A 22,984-nucleotide genomic window follows, 5' to 3' on the forward strand; every position below is an offset into this window, starting at 1 on the left:
TCAGCCACTCTACAGACCAACAAATCATTTAGATCCACTGTGATCATAAAGTAGAATAGCTAATCCAGTATCTGCCATAGCAACCAGCATCTTCAACACAGCTTGTCTTTATGTAATTTTATCTTTAGCATAGCTAGTGTGTCTGCTCATACTTTCCAGCTGACTAGGACAATTCTAGCTGTTCTTGTGGTTACTCAAGCAAGCTTTGCAGTAAGACTTAGGAGAGCCCTATCTTTAGGTGATTCTTCTTGCTCCTTCCTAGAACTGCCTAAATATCAGCCTTTCTTGTGCTCCACACTTAACATTCAAGCTGAATGAGTGAGTGATTATTTTGACGTCCCATTTATGATGGACCTATTCTGTTTGTACTGTCTCCCTCCTGAGACGAATTAAACAAAACCACGGGCAGTACTTGAACTATGTCAGAACCATCCGTTTATAAAGTGGAGTGCCAAAATATTTTAATTACTTCTTTCTTTGACACATGCTAAAGCTTTCCCTGAATAGTTATGTCTGTGCAGGCAAAAATGTTTTTACCAGTTCACAGTGATGTTGGAATGGTATTTATTTCCTTTTTTTCATATTTCAAGAGAAAATACAGTCAGTTGCTTATGAATTAAAAAAGCATGGGCTTTCTTTTGAGGAAAAAAAAAAGTGAAAATGCTTAGGGGACTCATTTACAAGGGAAATGCTCCCCTAACCTAGTTAACTGAGTTAGGTGAGAGGGTGTTTTGAGAGCATTGTCCCAGAGCCAGCAAGTGTTAGGTAAATTAATTGGTTGGTGGTTAGGGGAAAGTAAAAGACTTTCAGGACTGGTTAAAAAGGAAATGAATTGTTGTCTACTACTCATTGCTGGCTTCACACAATGATGGGAATCTAACCATGCATTCCTGTGATCCTCAAAGTAGAAGTGTCTAGGAAATTTTTCAAATTAAAGATGTGGATGGATATAGGGCCCCAGAATTCTTTCACTGAGTCCCTCAAGGGGGCTTACACAGGTTTATTTATGTACCCTGAGTTAGGTGCAAGTTGTTAACTGGCAAACTTGAGAAAATCAGGGAACCTTAGAAAAAGTTTAAAGCAACATTGAATCAACATAAAGCATTTGACAAGGCATTAATTTAGCAAGCTGTAGGCCCATTCAATTTAACAAACTTCAACCCATCTGATTTTAATTTATGCAGACTTCAAGAAGAAGGAATTAGAAGAAGGGAAAGAGAGAAAGAAAGAAAGAAGAGATATGATAAAGAACAAATATAGTTACCACTGTGGTTCCAGCAATGTTTCTGCTAATATGGGTGGTAGGTTCAAGACGTGAGCTTGCCTCGTGCTTGGCTTGAGTACGCTTTGGCTTTCCTGGGCCCTTCCCCCAGGTGGGATGTCTGGTCTGGTAGCTACTCTGGGGCTGGGTTAGGGGCTCCAGGGGCAGGTATGGAACATTGCCTCCACCGTGCCACTGCGGGGCTGGGATCCAGGCTCTAGGGGGTGGGGTGGATGGAGCAATGCACCACCTCCCAAGTCTTGCCCCTTTCCCTACGTGCATCTGAAATGTTTCAGGCCAGCAATTCTCCTCACAATGTTAATGATACTATTTTATTACAAGGTTATATAATATAGAATGCCATCAGGAAAAGGTAATACAGTTGAGCAGCAAAGAGTAACATAGGAAACTTAATGTTCATCCCTGTTCACAGTTCACCTTTAGAACCTATAAAAAAGTTTTCCTTATGGGAAAGAAACAGATATATAATGGATTCCTTCCCTTTCTAGTTTTACTTCTGATTTTTGTTTTCATATCTATCTATCTATCTAGAAATAATATGCATGTGTATATATTATATATATAGTTTGAGCTGCAAGAATATGTTTAAACATATCTCTCAATTATACTTGAAACAGTATCTTTTAATAATAAGACCATTAACATTCAACTAACTTATGAACTTGATTTACACGAGTTTTATAAAATGTCTTGCATACTTACACAGATGCATGCTGCTTTTTCAAGTCTTGGACTCAGTTGTACATCCTTAGCTACTCCAATAACAAATGGGGGTTCCTTACCTCTAATACATATATTAAAACAAGAAGAGCCATAATTATTTAATTACCTGTATCTCAACTTTTAATTAGTGTCCTGCTCATAAAGTTACAATTGCTTTTGTCTGGCCAAATCAGCGTGTTGAAACTGTGCAAGAAGTACTTAGCAGTAGGCAAAAAGCTGGTGTGTTATCAATATTTAAGTACAGTTCCAGAGCTCAGTGCTGTGCATTATCATTCTTGTTTATGTACTCTCCTTTATGTATAAGTTAAATTTATGATCATTTATTTTTAGAGAAGTATCTTGGCAACTTCTACATGGTTAGAAGATACTATTATTTTGCTGGGCATAGAGATGTGACCTGCCTTCTGCAGTTGTACAGGACTTCCAGGTGCGCTGAATACATTACAATAATATAAAGATATTCCTATCACTATAAAGATGAGAAAAAATTAGACGTTTTTGTAATATGTGAAGGCATTATCCAATATTGCAGTAATTTGCAGTTCTGAGGAGGAATGGCTGGGATTCTCTTCTCTGTACTTAGGGAAGTTTCATGGAGCACTGGTGTCTGTGCAGGGACAAGTAGTGATGTAGGATGAATGATGTAGATCCTGCTACAGGAGCGCCCTGGGAGCTATAGGAACAGACAGAGAAGAACTCATGACTGGCAAAGCCAACAACAGTCAGAACCTTCAGAACAGAAAGCTTAAGAACTTAATAACTGAGAGGGGAATGGGAATGTGGTTTTTTTTCCATAAATGTGTCAGGTGAGAAACAGTAACAAGTTTGAAAAACCAAAGAAATTAAAACTAGTATTTGTTCAAGTGGATAAGAAATGCTATAAAAAATGTCTTGACTCAAAATTAGAGTATGATTTCCAACAGATAAGCCAGTGTAGCTCAAGAAGAACTTTCCAGAAGATGTTTGTACAGTGAAGTGAGCTTAAATAGTTTTAAGTTGGAAGAGGATAGACCAAGTATCTAGTCAAGTTTTGGTCATGTGTACTTTTGTTAGATATTCTGAACTGCCCAACAGTTTCTGAAAGCAAGTAGAAAACATGGAGATGTTTATATGGCTTTAAAGAAACTATAAAAACTGAGTAAGTTTGTTTTTTACTAAAACTGGATAAAATATGTAGGCTTTCTAGTAGGCTTTGTTGCTACCGCTGCAAGTCAACTATTAGTGATGATTGGTAAAGGGCTAGAGTGTCATTAATACTGCAGTAATCACCACCTGCTTGATATTACTATAACTGATGTCCTTATAATGCATATGAGAACATTCGCTGCTAAATATATAGAAAGTCTCAGATGCCATGGACTACGGATTTTTTCATAACATAGTCCGGACTGCATTCTTCCTGATGAACTACTGGACTGTTTAGAAGTGAGTCTGCTTTTTAAGTAGGTAAAAACTATCATTAGCAGCACAGTGCTGTCCTAAGATTGAGAAAATCTTGTACCTAGTGTCTCTTTTTTAAAAATCCTTTCAACTGTACTGCCTTTTGCAAATTCATTTGTTAGTATAGGTGTGGCATTTATTCCCCTTATTAGGGCTAGGTGATAAAATTACATGTTTTGACTTTGTTTAAGCTTAATAAAACTGAAGTCAAAAAATCTTGTTTAGAATTCTGAATGATTGCAGGGCAAAATTTGCATAGCTCTTGTATATTCTAGTGAATACACAGACACCATCTGTTGAGAATGATAGCCATATGGTGAACTATTTATAGAAAATGTTTATATTCATTGTGTTGTTGATTATCTAGATATCCAGAAAACGCTCTTTTAAAATGTAGTTTATCAACACATGGAAAAATTTATTATGTGGTTTTGAAACTGAAAAGAATGCCAGCAAACTGCATGTGTTTTGTTGTCTGTGAAAGACTCTTTATAAAAGTTTACAAAAGCCTAAATCTGAGAAATAAGTGAAAAAACCCTCCAGGGTATTAAAAGGTAGGAAGTTCTCTAACAATTTTCTTTATGAAAGAAACAAGTGATGGAAGAGCAGTTACTGACATGATGCCAAGACAGAGAGCTTAACTCCATGTCAGAGGACAGCAGTCTTACGTCTAGTGTACTTCTAGATATGTTAGTCTGTCTTCTAAACTGCAGATGCTCCCAGACCTTTTGTACCCAAATTTGCTGGATATTGGATTCATATTGATGCTACAGCTACAAGTCAACTGTTAATGATGGTTGGTGAAGAGCTAGGGTGCCATTGATATTGCAGTAATCATCTCCTGCTTGGTGTTACTATAATTGATGCCCTTATCATGCATATGAGAACAGGCTTTCTGAAAGGCATGGGAGGCTATGAAAGGCAGTATCTCATTGCTCCTGTATCAGAAGAAGCAGGTGAAAGGTATTAATCCATTATTATACATCTCTTGGTTAGTCACAAAGTCAGGTTTAGACCCTGGTGCTGGATGTTCCAGAAAAAAGCCAATGGGATTTTGTGGAAAATCTCACTTTGACCTTTCTGGGTAAGCAAGGATCTTGTTCCGTAAATGAGTTGGTCAATAACAAGGTATATGTCACATCTGTCACTGTAAGGATTATCCTTCCTCTGCTTATCCTTTTCTGACATAGCTAATCAAACCGTACTGTGACCTTAAAAAATCTGTCAGAAGTAGGCTTAGTTCCCTGCCTGGCACTTTTAAAGCACTGGTGGCAGAGCATACATCGGTAAGCAAAAGGGAACAGTATTACATACTGTTTGACTGCCACTCCAGCTCCTATCACGTATACAGTTACAGCATGAATTTCACAAGTAAATGAGGTTAAAGATGGGGCTCCCCATATGCAGTACACTTTTCTGATTGTTACCAGTCTCTCTCTTCTGCAGATATATTGATGAATCACATGAATAAAACAATATTCTCTGATGACAATCTCCAACTGAAAGTGCTAAAAACATAAGGATTGCCATAACCCAGTTAACCTTAGTTAATACAAGCTACTTTTTAATACTTGGAAGCCCTTTATGATGAGGCCTTTGCCAGCCTTGCAATATGAAGGCATTTACTTACCAGCTCTCCTTTAATTAACAACTTTAAAATTGCTTAAATAAGGTTTCATGCTAATTTGATGCTTTTTTTGTCTCTCAAACCTGGCCCTTAGAAAAATTGAAATAAAACCAAATGGAAAAGAAAGAAGTATTGCTGGTACATCTTTTTGAATTCAGAAGTGTAGTAAACATAGCATGTTTGCTAGGGCAGAGGCCTGTGATCCAAACCTCTTTCTTCTAATAATGTCTCACAGTATCTTGGTTCCCCATTTAAATTAGGTCACATTTGTCCACAATTTTAGGTACTTTGATATGCTTTTGTCTTGGTTTTGGAATGGTATTCCACAATTTAGTGCTCCCACTGAGACTCTCCAAACCACTGCTGCTTGCTTGCTCTCCCTTTCCCCTTCCCTACCCCGCAGTGCTATGGAGAGAATTGGAGGCATGAGATACAAAGATGATGGGTTGAGACAAGAGTAATTTACTGGAAACAGCACTGAAAGAAGAAAACAAGTAGTAACAGCAACAATACTAATGACAGAGGGTACAGGAAAGAAGTGAACAATTCACATGGAAGCCCCCTGACAATGGATAGTACCCAACTGCTCCCTCCACTACACTACATTGACCCAGAAGAGGGCCCTTTCCCCATCCCCAGAAAAATTACATAAGGTGGTATAGAGTAACCTCCAGGTCTCAGCCATGCCCCCTCCTGGCTACTGCAAAAATTAACTCTGTCCTGTCTGGAACTAAGACAGCTTTGATGGGAACACTGCTAGGTATATGCAATGTATTGTGTTAATATTGTATTTGAATATTTATTGGTAGGATTAATTGATTTCTTTTAAAGTATGTATCTTTTCTTCCTAACTAGGTATTTTAGTGTGCTACAAATTTACTCAGAAGTGTGGCACTTCAGCATTTTTATCACTATCTAATTTACTTTCTGATTGCTATCCTGTGACTTGGCTGGCTTTTCTTAAAAACAGGTATTTCCTTTCATCTGCAAATAATTTGCGCTCCTTTCAACTCTGTCTCAAATCTTGTTCTCACTAGGGATTCTTAAGTGGAGATACTCATGTTTGTTTTTCTTATCTGTTCTTTTTCCTCTTTCAGAACCCTATTGATCCAAGTTTTCATTCTTAATAGATACATAGTTATATAGTGATTGTAAGTGTAATGTGTAATTGATAAATGTGTAAATGTGAATTAATTCATTCAAAGTACTGACTACTGTAATTGTACACGGTGGCATAGCTACTTGTCTTGTCTACAGACTTTCTTGCTACACCTGCAAGGAAGGAGGCTGCAGTACACAAGCTGACAAGCTAAAAGTCTGTCTTGTCCATCAAGGCATTGTTTCTTCCTTTTGCTGCTTTTAGATAAGGGATTTTTCATCAAAGTTATAGTAATATAGAGTAATTCAATTTCCATACAGGGATCTCAATTTCTTTGCAAGCTGTAATGAGCTGAGACATGCAAGTCCTCTGGAAGGTAGGGGAAGTGTTAATATCAGAGTTAAACAGATGGAAATTCTGGTTGTAAAAGTCACTTTTGAGGTTTCTCCTACACTGCAAAATCAGTCTGTAGCAAAGCAAAGAGTAGAACCTAGCTCTTTTGACTAAATTTAAGATATGAAGCAACCATATATTAGCTGATCTGTGGCGGCTGTTGCTATGCACAGTTCCTTTGTGGCAGCAAAGGGGAGGTGACTCAGCTTAAGTGAGACTTTAACACTTATCTAATTTGAATTAGCTTGCATTTGTTTTAGGGAGTGGTAGTCCTGGTAGTTTTCCTATGAAGAAGATGGGGAACACTATATGCTTTCTCTTGACCTTGAAACATTCACTGTTGCAACCACAAAGCAAGTACTGAAGACTGGTGGTGGCTACAGTGCAAATCCCAGACCTTTGTAGCTGTAACTACAAAGTTGTCTCATAGAGCTTTCCCAAAGTTATTGGCTTCTCAGGTAGCTTTCCTGGATGAACTTCCTCTGTCCTGCCAAGCTGACCCTGCTTAAGAAAGGATGACAAGTGACAAAGATCTTTTTGCTTCTTCCCCAAGTCCAGGTGCTAATGTAAAACTGACCTCAAAAGTTTTACAACTGTGATGCAGATACAGCAAGTTGGTCAGTTTTGCATGAGATCATAACAGGTTTTGTGAAGTAAGTTTAAAATCTGCCTAGACACTGTGATTTGGGGTTTCTGATGCTGACTGATGATTCAACCCAGAAAAACATTTTGATTGGAATTTTTCTTCCCCTCTTAACTTCTTTCTTGGGTCTAACAACAAAATTTAGTCTTCGTGTAAAGCGGGAAACCATTATGCATCCTGCCTCATATACCAAAGAGGGAATTAAGAATTGTCATTCTAATAGTTGACACTGTAAAATGTCATTGAAGAAAGCTTTTTCATGTTAGTCTTTAGATTGACAGGTTATGACAAAACTGCATTCATGTTGCTTGAATACATCTTTTGTCTAGTTTTACATGCTTTTTGACTTGTCTAGAAAATGACATATTGAGGTTTTCATTAGCCTTAACCAGGTGTGATTTTCTTTATGGAAGATACCTTGGTAGGACCACAGCTGAAGGCGAGTAAACCAGTGAAGCTTAGAAATGCCACAGCCCTTCTTCAGATGATAGCGGAGAATTGAAAGACTCATTAATCAACAGCCAAGTCACAGATGTGATGGCTTTCCTGCAATAGCCAACAGACTGTGAAAGTCACATCCAACATGCTAAACTGTTAAACAAGGCACATCTATAAACATTCTTAAACTTTTGTCTTTCCATTTTACTTGAAAAACACAACCCTTCATTATTGATTTCTTTTTTTTTTAAACAAAAATACTTGTTTTCCAAGGAATACTATTTAGTTTAGGAAACAAAAGTAAAAACTGACAATGTTTTCACCCTTTACTCATTTTAATACAACAAAACATTCATTTAAATGGAAGCACAGTTTTGGTTGTAATGATTAATGTAAAGAGTTTTAATATTATAAATTTTTGTACACAGAAAATGTGCACAGAAGTTTTGACAGAAAAAAATTAGTACAGGGATTTTCTGCATATAAATGACTGGCTACTTTCTCCATGATTTTCCAGTACTTCCCCCATATACAAAAATTATCTGGAACAAAGATTCAATTATGCTGTAGTGCTGCAGTGTAGACAATCATAAAATGTTTAAAGTGAAATTACTTAGAAGATTTTATTAGTTAATCAACCTGCATTGGATTTTTCACCTGCACTGATGGGAAAAACCCATAATAAGAAGCCAAAGAATGAAATCTCCATACAATTTTTCCACATCATGCTTCCTCAAACTCTCTGGATCCCCTGGAATGAAGTAGAGTCTAGTCAGAGGTCTTATACCTCCCCATCAATTTTTTTCCCTCAGATTGTCTTTAAATTGATATATTCCCTGTGGATAAAAATTAATTTTACTCTGTCAAAGAGCAATGAGTATAAATTTGTTAGAATTTTTGTATTTGCTGATTCCTTGATCTCCCTAATTTTCATATTTTTCCAAAAATAAATTGTTCAGTATAATAAAAATTATTCTTTAAAATCTGAGGCAGATGAGAACTGTTTCCCACTGTCATCTGGGATGAGTAATTTCTTAATAGCCGTAGTCTGATCTTATGTTTTCCTATTTAGAACATCTGTCTTACTTTTGATCTTCTTATCCAGAAATTAATTTTCAATCCATATTCTTCACTTTATTGCCAGGATTTCCAGTTGCAAAGTTATTTTGGTCTCATGCAATTTAAGTCAATTGAACTGTATGTAAGTATAGAGCCTGCTGGCTCAGTAACACTGTGGTGTATGCAGAAGACAAGGAAATGGTGCTGCATTTATTGCAGTCATAAGGTCTTATAATAGTGGTATATCAAAAGTCATAACTGCTTTGCCTTTACACGGTTCTGTAAACAGATATTTGAATATACTTCTCTTTAAGTTATATTTGTAACTGATTTTTTCTATTTCCTCGAATGTAGTGCTTCTGCTTGTTACTGGAGGGCTTGTTAAGGCATATACAGCTATTGTGTTGTTGTTTTAGAAAGAACAGTTGTTATTTCACTTTCACAACAGTTATTTTGCATTTTAAAGAGATTTCACTTTGGGATCAGGGACACTTTTAGTTATGTTTCACATTTAACCATAAGTTATTGCCTATATTTTTGCTCATTAGCTTTCTGTTGTTGCTTTAACTCAGTAATTAAACACCTCTGTAAAAAGACCTACCCTCTAAAATAATACAGAAATGATCCTTTTGATTGTACTAATAAAGAGTGTGATAACTGAATTTAAATATTACCAGACTCTTCCCACAAAAGTGTTAATGAAATTGTATCGGTCAATAAATATAGTCAATAAAATAACTGTAATGATTTCTCTTGGGATAATTACATGGGTAATTTAACAGCACATTTGGATAAAAACTGAGAGCATTTATGTGATATATAGTTAAACCTCTGTAAATGGTATATAGAAAATAATAGGTTTTCTTGCCTTTCAAGTAAAATGAAATATTTAAAAATATGTGGTAGCTCTTTAACAGTAAATTTATTTTCCATTTCTGTCTTATTTTAACATTGCATTATTTATCGCTTCATATGGAGTCACTGTCCGATCATGCAGTAGAAGCTGTGGACTTTATAGTCTCTAAGTGAATGCAGAGACAATTGGGTATTCTTTTCATATCTCAGTGGAAAATGGTTGTTGCATAAGAAAATTTGATAGAGTAGTTTCAGAATTTTAGCATTAAAAATGAATGTTCATTGGTCTCTCTCTCTCTACACTTCAGTGCCATATTGTCATAGTTCAGGGTGACCTACGGGATTCATATACTATGAAGTTATGCTCACAGGTCATTGTCCAACCTCATGGCCAAGCCACAGTGTTTGGACGTTAACTGGTCTGAGTTAACCAGCTTCAGGCTATATCTGAGCAAGAAAAATTCAGAGAATTTCATCTGATGGAGAGTACTGCTGTTTTCTATTACTTTTTCACCAGGAAAGGTATGAGCCCAGAACAAAGTTTGTGTGATGAGGCTTTCATAGTGTCTTCACTATTGGTAAAAATTTTTTGTAGAACATCTTAAAAGACCATTCTTTAGTTCACAGCAACATAAAGGAGTTGCTTTAATACTTTTAGAAGTATGTGTTGTCAGTTTGTTGTTTACTTATTGATATTTATTTCAGTGAGGATTGAGCTTCCTTTGCAGAAACTGTCTCCTTAACCATGATATTTTAATTCTTCCATCAATTTATGGCATTTCCTAGTGTGGGGTCTTTTTCAATTTGTTAAGTTTAGTTTTCTGATTTTAATCTACCTGTGCTGTCACATGCTGAATTTTTTTTTACATGGAGTTTAATGACTGATTAATCTTTTTATTCCATACTAAGACATAATCCTGAATCTGCTCATTCATATCCTTAATGAGTTGTCTCTGTGAATTCAGTACAATAACTTAAATTCAACCTAGACTAGATTGCTTGCAGTTTTGTGGCATGAGAAGAAGACTACTTAGAATTAACAGTGGTTTTTTGGCCTGTATTTCTCGTGTATTTGGTTACATGTCTGTAATCTGCAAAGAATAATGTGCTTGTGCCACACAGTACATGGTCTGTGTCTTGTCCATATAAGTACACTGAAAACACAGGGTACTGAAATATTAATTAAAATTTGAATAGTAGCTTTTGTGGGGACCTACTAGGTATTCTAATGATGCAGAAATCTTTTGTTGTAGAATAATGCAATAGTGAACTATACCATTAGAATGTTCGCTAAATCTAGTCCATGCCAAGAGCAGTTTTGAGAGATTATTTTTTCCAATGTGATTCAGTTATGATTTATTAGAAATTTTTCATGAATCTCAGCAACACATGCTACATATGTGTTCATATGAGGACAAACATATGTCCAAACAATATACTGTGTTACTCGTTTTGGACAGTAGTGTGTTTAACTGAATATTTACCGTGATGCGGCAAAGTAGAATTTAAAGAAGTGATGCTCTATATCTCAAGTAATATACATTTAATCTTTGGTTACTGTATCATCTCTTGGTTTCAAATAAAAATTTTTAGAACAAGTGGAGTTTAAATGCACTACTTCTTCCCACTGGGCTAAGAAATAGCAAAGTTATGGTTTCACAAAGTTGATGTCAAATACTCCTGCAGTTACTGTAATAACTAAATTAGAATGAGGTTTTCCTGCTGCAGTGAAATAGCTAAGGAAGAAGGATAAAGAAAGGAAGATAATTTTTCTGTTCCTTATAATACTTTTTTCGTAGTTTATTGAAATGATAAATAATAGGACTGAAGCATGTAGAACAAGCTTTGGCATAACTGAATTAATTTTAAAAGAGCTGGGTTCTTACAGGGAGTGTGCACCCTGTGAACTGAGTGTTTTTTTCTTTAATAAAATTTTCTCAGCATCCGATAATGACATAAAAATAATGCTTTTAAATCTTCTGAAGCAGACTTGTCAAGTTCTCAGTGGCATCTTGTAATTGTGAAAACTAAAGGGTATGTTTTAACTCTCCTTGGATACGCATCTACATCAGGTTCTTCTCATGCTTATTCTTCTCCATAGTTTTAAATGCGTGGGAGAATTTGATCAGTGTCCTTTTTATATTCAAAATGAGTCAGCTTCTGTCTCAAAAGTGTCTTATTGTCATGATGTCACTGCATCTCAAGATTTGTGACCTTTTGCTCCATATGGATTCATGGTAGACCTTGTGTTTTTGCAAACTAGATTGCTTTTGTTCCCCTGCTAGGGGGTATCAAAGGCTTTCTGACTAAAGTTTTACATGCTGGTAGGTTTGCAAATAAATAAATAAATAGAATAAAATTAGTATACTAAAAGTACCCAACAGTAACTGAAAACACCCAACAAAGAAACAAACCTAAAGTTTATGTATAATAAGGACCGCCAGATGTCGCAAAGGCATCGTTGATGAAGTGGGTTTTTATCCAAAATGTGGCACTTATATGAGGAACAGTAGTATTGTGTTGGAGAGTTGCAGAGGCCATAACAGGTCAGTGAAATGTCCTTCAAACATTTGATTTTTACATTTGCGAATAGGCCAAGATGAAAAGATAACCACATATCTGACGTTGACATTACTACCATTTAGACAACCGATGCAATTGCCTTATTCAATGGGCTCAGTCAGATCTTTATTACTTTGAAACCTACATAACAGGTTTAATTTTGGTGGGGTTATTTCTTATAAAAAATTAAAGTTCTGAACATTACCAGATCACAAACTTCTAAGTGTAAAATTACTATAGTATATATAAAGTTTTATTTTCTCCTTGTTCTTTTAAAATGTCAAATACTATTAAAAACATTACCCAGAATAACAAGTAGAATTGAAAGAATTTGAACTGAGTTGAACACTGTGCATAAATCAGAGTAAAACAAGTTGAACTTAGAAATAAGTATTTGATGATTGATTTTTTATTGACACAGAATGAGTATGATAGTGGATAAAGTGATTTTCCATATTGAGAGAAAATACAGTGTTTTTCAACATGTCTTCAAGTATGAATGTAAGCCCTGTCAAAAAAAGTAAGTAACACATAATACCTTTTAAAAGGTAAATTAACATAAGTATATCACTTAGTTTATGGTTCAGATTTTACTATTGAAAAATGTTGGTTTTATTCCTAATGTCATAAATTTTACATTTAAAAGATAATGTTATTACCTTTGTTAGATCCTGAAAATGCCTAATTTTATCTGAGTTCATTGTAGAATTTAGAGTGTATTTAGAAGAAGAAATGCCAGTGCAGAAAATTAAGTCCAAAATATATATTCATGTGCAGATCTTAGTCAAATCCCTAGTAATTTTAAGTACTTGAAATACATAATTCAACAAGTAAGCTGCTGTATGCTTGTGTTTAATGGGCTCTGCCTGAGTGTGCAGAGGCTGTCAAGATAAAATATGGAACATGCATCATTCTAATTTAATTATGATTATTCTTAAAAAATAAAATACATGTGTATCTATGTCCTTTTGTGTTGTATGTGGAAATATGCAATTTTTATTGCTAAGATTGAATTTGATTTTGTTTTGTATGATTCTTGCTGATTTCTCTGTTGCTTGGGCACATAGACCACAAACACATGATACAGAAGTATAAAAATCATGCTGATTCAAATGTTGAAAATTTTCAAAATGTTTATTTAATTTATATTGAGTATGTGTATATATATATATATACACTTCACTTACATTTCTGCTTTTACATGTTATACATAAAGAAGTAAATTAGTTATATGGTTCTGCTTATATGTATTTTCGTAATTATTATTAAACAAGTTAAATATGCTCTGGACTTTCCTCCTACTTCAAAGGAAATGCTTGTTGAGAACTGATTTGTGAAAACAAGCACATCTTCAGCTCTGGTTATGGTTTTCATGACTTCTTTCTATTGTAATTGTGATGTCAGTGGAGGTCTGAACTTAATAGGCAATTCCTAACTTAATAAACATAGTTTCTCAGTATTCCATAGATACCAAACTCTTTAACTCTACCTTTGAAGTCTTTGTGTGACAATGGAGGCTTTCTTAAGACCCTAGGTTTTTAAATGCAAACAGATTTATGTATGTGTTTGTGTACTCTGCTTATCAGTTACATACATATGGAATACTTTCATCTTGTTTTAAGACTTTATGTATATTTAACCTTTAGTTTAACTATCAAGTTGTAAGATTTCCATAAAAAATAGATGAGCTTTGAACTTACTGAATGTTATTGGTGTAGCACAATCAATCACTTCTAAGGTTAACGAGAACATACGGTTTATTTTTAATAGTTACACTGGTAAAATTATTTAGCATACAAAAGGATTTTGTATCCTGTTCTCTGTATTAAATCAGAATTTACAGTTTTTGAATAGCAGAGTATAGGTTTTGTTGTCAAAGTTGAAGTGGGAAAAAGACAAATAAGTATTTATATAAACTTCTTGTTCTGTGAATAATATAATCGGTGATACAGTAGCTGTGGCATATTTCTAGAGCTAAGTTGATCTGCAGTGTATTACAGTTTTCTTGAATGTTTTTACTTTTCTGCATCCTGTTCTGCTATCTTTTAATAAAAGATTACTTATGTAGGTGGTACCCAAATTACATCACACAGTTCCTCAATGAAATAAAAAGTCAATACCTGAATGAAAGTTTGGCAGGGGGAAGGGAGGGGATGGGATTTCAAATGGTAAAAACATGCTGTGGTAGCAAAGATGGAATCCATCCCTATATTGCATAGCTTCCTGCTTGTATCTTTAAACCTGATAGTAAAAAAGAATATTTATTTGTTGCCAAGCTATTGTAGGATTTATTTCTGAACTCAAATCCCACTTATCAAGAAAATTGCATCCTCTTTGTCTCGCAGAAGGGTATACCTCATCATGGCATATTTAGTTATTTGGTACTATAATATTGTTACCTTGCTTGAAACACATGGTCCCTCTTGATATATAAGAAAAACTGAATCCATTTCAATAAATTAATAGGTATGAGAATCCCAATCCATCATTCTTTTCAGAGGTTCACATACATTGTAATGAAATGCATTAGGAGTTTTCTTCACTTGAAATCCAAATGAGACCCATTTTGGCTCACACCCTTGACAGTCTCTATTATAAGCACTGCTGTCTCCTGTTCATGTGTGGCCTTAGTAAAATGCTTCCTTTGTAAGATGCACAGAGACAATACAATGCCATGAAAGATGAAGGTGTCAAAACACAAAGTTAGAAGCAATCTAATCAATGCCTTCTGATTTAGCCTTTGAAGGCTCTCTTCATTTAAAGTCTTTAATTGTGAGGCTTATCTTGAGGTAGAGCTGTTACTTAATATTTTTCAGTGTCATTCTTTGGACAGTCATTTGTACCTTTTAAACGTAATTTCAATATTCATTGTTTCGTAAATTGGATGCCTTGTTAGCAATAGTGGTGGTGTGAATGACTTGCATTCAAGTGATTGAAGGTACTAGTGTATAAGTGCTTGGGTCTCTCTCCCCGAAGGGTAACGTGTTTTATTTCTCAGTGTATCAGTATAAAATATATGGTTTTCATTATGAGTCTTTTACTTCAATGTATGGGAATGCAGGTTGGAATATTTTAAAATTATAAAAGGCTTCTAGCTGAATCTTTCTGAACTTTTAAAAATTTTCAGATCCAGTGCAAACATTATTAATCCTATCTAAGAGGTAAAAAATATGATCTCATATTATGTTATTCAAAAAAAATTTTGACAAAGTATGAGATAAAAAAAGGTGGTACATAGGCTTTTTTCTTCATAAATGATCATAAAGTTGATAGTGGTTGCTAGAAAGCAGCTTCTGGAAATCAGTTAAAAAGAAAGTGGTTCTGAAAAAAAAGATAATTTGGAAAATGCTTTAAAAAGAAATACTTTCCACCTTAAAACTGTCAACTTAAAAATAAATGAAAGCCTTCAATACACATAATCTTTTTTTTTTGTGAGCCACATGATACTGTTTTTTTAAAAGTATGCATATATATATTTGTATATGTTGAATTGTAGTTAGTACCATGTGTATATGCATATCACACATATATGTTGTATATCAGCAAATGCAATTTCATATTCCATCTTATAAGAATCTTGAAAAGATATATTGGAAAATGAACATTGCATGTTTTTGGAATCTGTCATGAAACCTTCAACTCTTAAATGCCTGGAATATCAGGAAAGCTAAAACTCTCAGATATTGCCGTTGTAAGAATCAACAATTTAAAAAATTTTAACATATAAAAAGACAAAAATATAAAAACTATAGAACTGTTTCTCAGGAATCCTTGAAAATGGAAAAAGGATTGAGGCAACTTTGACCTGATTTTTAAATGACTAGTGTCGTGAGTACAGCTGCTCCTAGTAATTATTTGTGATACGTTGTTTTTAAATCCCATATGTATAGCAGCTCCAGGCCCGACTACTTCATTTGCTGGCACACAAACAGATTCTTCCAGGTGCTGAAAATTAAATTTTAATATATTATTTAAATATTAAGAGAATTACAGTTCCAGTAATTTTACTGCTACAGCTGGAGTGCAGAGTGTGTCTATACTCTACACAGCTTGTTGCATAGTCTGCTAGAATGAAAATTCCCATTGGCTTGAAATACTTTTGAGGAAGTAAATGTTTGATGTAAAGATAAAAACATGTGTTTTCTATGCCGTGTATTTTAAAAATACTGTTTGGATCTTGGCCTATTTATAGACTAAGATTTTAAAATATTACATTGTAGTTTATAAGACTTCATATCATAAAATGGATGAAAGTTTAAGAAATGGTAAGGAAAAACTTAATTAGCCCCTGAGGGCTTAAGTAAGACAATTCCAAAAAAGCTGTAAAGCAGATAGTTAGCCTAAAATGTGTATTTAATTATTTTGATATATTTTCTGGATTAAAGTTCAGACATGTAACTTCAGTGTGTTTAATCAATGGAAAAAATGTGTTTGTGAATTGGGGATCTTAACATTTTTTCAAGGTTTAAGAGAAATATCTGGAGCTAAGTCACTGGTTTACCCCAAGTTTTTACCCTAAGAAAATTAGAAAGATTATCATAAAAGGTAAAGTAAGTGCTAAGTAAATTGTATGAAGGTATAATTGCACTGAACTGAAAATACCATATAATAAAATATGGTTTTAATTCCAAGAATTTTTTTTTATGCCCATCCCTTTTGCTTGCTCATTCCAACATATTTTTAACTATGTTTGGAATAAGCAGAAACATCCAAGTTTAAGTGTGGGTCAAGCAGACTTGGAATGTACTTCTCAGATATTTTTTTTCTGATTGGAAACATTATAATTGAGTGTAAATGTGTCCTGAAAAAAACCCAGTGCTCTTCTACTCAGATTAGCAGTTACAGGGTCATCATCTAAGGATTATACCTCTTGTACTTCTGTGGTCTTCTAATAAATATGGCAATTTTGAATCTCTTTAATATGGCATCAAAGAATTAATTGATTGATTTTCATTATGGATCATTAGAAATCGGTGGCTCATTGGAGTACCTTCATTCTCGCACTATACTCTGTTTTATCAAGTGAACTTCTATTTTCACTTCTTAAAACCTGTTAATGCTTAAAAGGGCCTTAAGCAGGACTGTCTTGTCAGCAATCTGCACTCAGTGTCATTTAATTTCTGTCCAAACTCGGTGAACTGTGAAATGTTGTTTAGGTGAATTTAAGTTATGGATTTAAGTCCTCCACTGATTACTCTTTCTGAAGGGCAGTTCTTTCCACTGGTTTTCATTTTAGTACTGAAAATTGATTTGGATTCATTTTAATGTTGAAGGGATCTTTTATTCCATTGTAACAAGATTATGACCACAGCTCTTGTCCAAAGTCCCTCTCAGAAAATTCACTAATCTTTGGTTTAGATGATTTTTCTGAAGATAGGATAGGCTGTGTAGTGTTAGTACAAGGTCATGTTTAAGACAAAAATTACAGCAACTTTAAAAGAACATTCTAATCTTCACAAAATAATTTTGGAAAAATGTAAATTGTAGTGCTTTTATCTTAATTATGTACTTGTATTTCACAGTGAACAGCTATGGTAATATCTTCTACTATTTTTAATAGTTATGGATTTTTTTCATTAAAAAAGTTGAAGAAGGAAGTGACTTGAAACAAACACCAGTATAAAATTAGAGAAATTAAGCCATGAAAAGAGAATCGTCACCACGTCTCATAATCTTTTACTATCTAAAATCTGAATTTCTCCATCTATCCAGTGACTAACTTTGCTTTCAAAGTATTTGATCCTGTGTTGTGTACATACTGTGTTTATTTTGACTTTTACTATGAATTAAATATTTTTTTTTATAAACCAAACACTTTGGTTTCTGAATAGCCTAATTAATTCCACATCCACATATTTTTTGTAGGGTATGCATTGATTTCATTGATACAGAATCAGTCCCTAATCTTCCATCCTATTTAAAATACCTTTCAAGTCTAATGAATTATTGCTACTAATAGTTAGCATAATGTATTTTTGAACATTTCTTTTGACTGCTGTAAGGTATTCCCCTACTGAGAGACTCATTTTCTGCTAAAGGAAGAGGATCTGATTCAGACTTAAAAAGTATATTTGCAGTCCTATATTCATTAAATAAATTACAGCTTCATGTGCCTTTTCAGATCTGGTCTCATGTGCTAACAATGTTACTGTTGGATTTTGTACCCTGACGAGATAAATCTAAGTGATTTCAAACTAAGATTGTTAAGGACTGTGATGTTATGTTGTCCTGGTTCCAGCCAGGACAGGGTTACTTTTTGCTGTAACTGGGAGGGGGCATGGCTGGGCCCTGGATGTTACTCTGTACCACCTTACATTATTGCTGGGGGCAGAGGCAAGAGACTCTCTTCTGGGAAGAAGGGGTTCCTTCCAGTCAAGAAAGCAGGGGTGGGGAACAGACCTCTCTTGTATAGTCTATTATGAAGGACTGTTTTTTTCGTGTGAACCATATCTTTTCTTATACCTTCTGTGATTTTTGTTGCTGTTGCTGTTTGGTTTTTTGCCTCATTGCTGTTTTCAGTAAATTGTTCTTATCTCAACCCTTGATCTTTGCCTTTTGTGCCTCCAACTCTCCTCTCCATTCTGTTGCAGTGTGGATGGGGAGGGGAAAATCCGGGAGAGAGAGAGAGCAGTGTGGTTTGGAGAGTCTCACTGAGGGCATTGAAGTGGGTAATACCATTCCTAAATCTCAAGTTATGTTTGTAACAAGAGTTGGGGGGATGCAGATCCCTTTGCTTTACCTGGTGGGATGTGCGCCCCAGTCCCATGACACACAGGTCCCCACATCTCTTTGGTCAACCTCAAGGCTGTGCCCACCCAAGTGATGGCTCTGATTATTGTCCAGTCACATGACATAAACTTCCATTTGATGAATGCTACTAGTGATAAAATAAATTACATTGTATCTTCCATTTTGTTAACTACTATTAATGTTTACATTGACCAAAAATTAGTTTCTTACTGGATTCTTTCTGATAAAGGGATGCCTGGAAATATCATGCATTGGAAAGCCATGTCAGCTGTTGCCTCACAGTGAATGACATTGTACAAAACATTTTTTTTCTGAAATAAAGCAACCCCTATTTTATAAAAAATGCAGAATTTGTAGTTCAAAACTATCAACAGACTAGGTATTTCTATGTATAGAAGTTAAAAAGATTAAATTGACCATGATCAGAAATATAATGCTAGAAATTTCTAAAACAGGCACCACTTTATTAAATTGAACAAAGTGATTTTTCATGTAATTTTTGTCTCTTTTTAGGCAATAAAATAAAAAATAGCTACATTAGGAATCTATCTTAAGAGCTGAAAATGCATTATCTGAAGTAAATCCAGAGCCCAATTTTGTAATCTCACAAGATTAGAAGACGACAGACTGGTAAACCAGTATGCTTTGCTCTTAAATGGGTTTTCATAATGGCCTCGGACTTTGTTTTCCCTTGATTTAATAAAAGATATTCCCAGACTGAAAGTGTGAGTCTAACGAAGACAATGATCAAGTTTAAGTAAAGCTATGATTTCCTCTTGGGTGACTAAGTATGATTGAATTTTTTTTTTTTCTTTTAACATTTGGAGTATTGTAAAAAATGTCTTTGAAAATGTAGTAGACATTAAAATTTACAGAATTCCTTAGTTGTAAAACTAGCAGAGGAGAGAAGAGTCAGGATTCAGAAAAGGGGTTTTCTTTTTTCTCATTTTAGTAAGCAGCACCTTAAGAATATAAATCCATACATAAGACTCTTAGAATTAATATAGTGGAGGATTTTAAGTTTTTCTTCACCACATCGTGACTAGTTCTATGTGATTATGACCCTTAGACTCCTTAAAACTGTTTTCCCTTTATGACAACTGCAGGTACACAGTAGATTTCAAGTGAAGTACTTAAAACATAACCTCGTTTCTCAGGGAATTGTCAAATTTTAACATTTAACTGAATTTTCCTGAATGAGATATGAATGATTGACCCCTCAAGATGGAACATGTTTAATTGGAAGTAGCATGAAAGATGATCATATCAATGGATTTCAGTGTTGTATAATCGTATGTTGAAGCAGACCCTGAAACTCTATTACTGCACATTGACAGGCAATATATTAAAAGCCAATATCAGGCAGCTAATTTTCAGGGAAAAACTTTCAGGACACGTTAATGCAAAATATGTATTTTAATTACAAACCATCATAGTCTAATCACCAGCCCCCTTTTTTTTCCCTTTTTCCCCACTTTCTTTCTGTTTCTTCCCTCCCTTTTCTACCACCCTTGCCCCCCCCCACACCCCCATATTTTTATTGTTCCCTTGTATTTCAAATGAGATTTTATTAGAGTTAAAATTCTGGCATTCTCAGATGGTAAGGGTCTACAGAACTTATTTTCAACATCTCTCCTTTTTCATGCTCAGTAATTAAAAATGGCTGTGGGCATTTTTCACCCTTTGAGATTTACCAACTGCTATAGCATTTGTGGAATGATTTCTTCACCTGCTTTTACATGGAATAACCAAATATCGAAGCAGCTTGAAGTATTTTTTTAAAAAAAGATTTTACCTCTGGGCTTCTCATCTCCAGCACATAGGCATCTATGTGAGTATTTCACCATTCAATTAGTTTTGAAATCCTAAAAACAAAAGTAATTAATAAGTCTTTTGTCATGGGTGAAAAAAGAGAGATGCCTTTTTAGTATTTGTATGTCATCATTCCAGGCCTAGAAAATTAGCCTAATTTATTATTTAAAACATTGGTGGGATTCCTAATTGCATCCATCATTAGATATGACACATTTAGAACTAGACCCATATCCAGTGAGAATTTTCCAGTTTGAATTTTGAAATAAAAATATTTTTCAAGAGATCCCTAGCTATCGCTTGTTACTATGGAAACAGCCCTATTTGTCTGAGAGCTCTGCCCGCTTGCCAATGGGAGCGCGAGCAGCATCAACTAAACATATGAATACATCAAAGACAAATTCATATGCTCAATCTGATCAGCTCAATTAATGTAAGAACAGAAGCTGAAGGGGGTTAAAAGAGGGCATTCATTCAGGATAGATGAAGCCTCTTTTAGCAGAATATATACACCGGCCTTTTAGGGGAGGAATTTAGCACACTGTCAAAAACATTATCAGAAAGGAAAGTACTAGGCCTCCTACACCTAACAGATATGAAGCTGTCAGACAAAGAATAGCACTATTCATTAAATGACACTTATTTTCTCCCACTTTACAAGAATACAGTGAACGAAACAAGCAGGGGAACAGCTGAGAGAGACACTTTTTTCTTCTCCTGGTGATGACAGACATTCAGCAATTATGGTGATAACTAAGGAATACTAAACAAGAAGCCAGGCTCCATTCTGTTTATCACCTAAAATTTTATGTTACTAAATTTGCATGCAACTCTTGTTTTGTTTTATTATTTATGTCTAGGACAAATTAGATCCCTTTGTTTTTAACATGGTGCTTTCAGTTTGGTGAAGAGTGCTGCTAAACTATACACATTTTCCTGTTCTCCTTGTTAAATGGCCATATCAAGTTGAAGTGCTTTTGAAGTGAGAGAGTTTCAAAGCACAACAAAACTGCTGTTTCCAGTGGAGGGGGAAAGAGCATTAGTGTAATGGCAGGTATTGTGTACTATTTCTAGCATACATAATTTAGAAGACAGTTAGGGAAAATCTCTGTTAATTCTCACCTTGACTTGCAGAAAGTAATGGACTTTGTTACTTATTTTTAGTGTTGCTGATTACACATTCCTGTGAAGTTTTTAAGTGTTTTGTAAGTTAGTTTTTTAGCAGATAGAAGTGAGCAGGAAGTCCCTCAAGGCTACTGGCTTTTAAGAATCTCATACATGATGATCTGATTTAAGGTCTATTATCAATAGTCTGCTACTATTATCTGCATGATCATGTCCTGATTGATACTGACTTTGTAGCCATGTATTTCGTAATACGCTGTCAGGCAATGCTGACAGCTGCAATGAAAGAACAATAAATGTGGGGCAGCTCTAATGTAAAGGTCCAGCCAGGCTGTATGAAAACTGATAGCTGCAATATTGGCTCCTATGTTACCACGCATACCAGTCCCGTTGAGAATTTCTTTGTGAGTGAATTAAAATGGTCTCCTGATGCACATATAGAGGGTGAGGGGAGGTCTTCACTTAAAAAACCTGCAGATTGGTAAAATGTTGTGTTAAAGTCAATGGGTAGACATAAACTTAATTCCGAAAAAAAAAGTTTCTTGTCTGAAAGATGGATGCACAAAAATTGCTGTGGGTATTTATATACTGGTAACATAAATACTTAATATGCCTCCAACAAAGTTTTTGAGCAACCTTTCGATTTTTATTTCTGCATGTGTTAAGATAATGCAGCAGGAAATGTGAAGTTTATGGTGTAATTAAATTAAAACTCCCTAATCTCATACCTATTACTCTAAAACAACTCATAATTACTTTAACCAGTCCTCAGTTTTAGCTTTATTATGTGTTATTTCACATAATAATAATACATAAAATAGTATTATTTTCTGATATTATTTCAGTATTATGTGACATACTGAATGCAGATTGGTTTTTTTCTCATGTTGTGAACATATGTAGGTGCATGGCCTCTATTAAAGCAAAGAAACAAGTAAAATAAAAATAAAGCAACCAGTATATAAGTTCATAATGGATTATTATAATCCTGCTTCTTTGGTTTATAGCTTTTTTTGTACTACTGACACTTCAAGAACCTGTAGGTCAAAGAACATCTAGCTTGTAAAGATGCTAGAAAACCATCTTTTCTTGCATTCTCAGTCCTACTACCAAATAAACAATAGTCAGATGTTAAAAACAAAGTATAAATACAAGTACTTGCTTTTTTTGGATTAA

General features: G+C 34.6%; 1 protein-coding gene across 5 annotated transcripts in view; it reads left to right on the forward strand.

Moving 5' to 3' along the window:
• Positions 1–22,984, forward strand: part of KIAA0825 (KIAA0825 ortholog) — a 243,888-nt gene that overhangs the window by 135,026 nt on the left and 85,878 nt on the right. The window lies entirely within an intron of this gene.

This window comes from Corvus kubaryi, unplaced genomic scaffold (genome assembly GCF_017639235.1).
Source record: "Corvus kubaryi isolate FWS band 111438036 unplaced genomic scaffold, C.kubaryi_AGA036_p1.0 split1-37296, whole genome shotgun sequence".
Classification (NCBI taxonomy): Eukaryota; Metazoa; Chordata; class Aves; order Passeriformes; family Corvidae; genus Corvus; species Corvus kubaryi.